The sequence below is a fragment of the Apis dorsata genome, unplaced genomic scaffold (assembly GCF_000469605.1).
Source record: "Apis dorsata unplaced genomic scaffold, Apis dorsata 1.3 scaffold_645, whole genome shotgun sequence".
Lineage (NCBI taxonomy): Eukaryota > Metazoa > Arthropoda > Insecta > Hymenoptera > Apidae > Apis > Apis dorsata.
Genome location: NW_006263836.1, coordinates 67985 through 68739, shown reverse-complemented (window position 1 = coordinate 68739; position 755 = coordinate 67985). Strand labels below are relative to the sequence as shown.

The 755-nt window shown below is 52.6% G+C and overlaps 1 protein-coding gene across 1 annotated transcript in view; it reads right to left on the bottom strand.

Annotated features, from left to right (window-relative positions):
• LOC102676198 (protein O-mannosyl-transferase TMTC2) overlaps positions 1 to 755 on the bottom strand; it is a 99716-nt gene that overhangs the window by 62050 nt on the left and 36911 nt on the right. The window lies entirely within an intron of this gene.

Sequence of the window (755 nt, the reverse complement as noted above, 5' to 3'; positions counted from 1 at the left end):
GGAGAGCGGCGAGCTTATCGCAGAGGGACGGCCACTTATCGACTCGCCACGACTTGACGAGCTTCCACGCGTCCTCCTCTTCCTCGAGTGAAACACGACGACGAAACCACCGATCGAAACTCGATGGTGAAGCAAGAGGAGAAGGATCTCTCTCTCTCTCTCATGTTAGCCGATAAAGGAAAATGTCTCGCGACGTTCGACCTCCTGCTCTCGGCCAAGTTACGCGTAATATTAAAGGATCGATACGCGAAATTCACACCTACACTTTTCCAATAGCGTCCATGGATTCGAACGATTTGATTTCGTTCGTGTCTCTTTAAAGTGTCTCGCGACGTTTGATCTGTCAAGATACGCGTAATAGTAGGGAGGATCGATAGACGAAATTCACACCCACACTTTTCCAATAGCGTCCACTCGATTCGAACGAACGATTCGATCTGTTGCCTTTCCCCGCCATTTTGAAAAGGCGGCCGCTTGACTCGGCGGAAAACACGCTTCGCTCGCAAGATTTGCGAAGCGGTGGCGGATTACGCAAATTACGACAGCCCTCCCTCTCCTTCGGATTCGGGAAGGGAGGAAGGAGGGGGAGGGGGTCAGCGTCCAGCGGACTAGCCCACTTCTACTTTGCCACGTAGCAACGCGGAGGAAACGGAAGTTTGCGCTACGGTTGCCGGGGAGACGGGGCGAAATTCGAAACCCGAAGGATTCGCGCGTGTGAGGGATTTCAGAATTTCGGACGTTGGGATTTTCAAGAT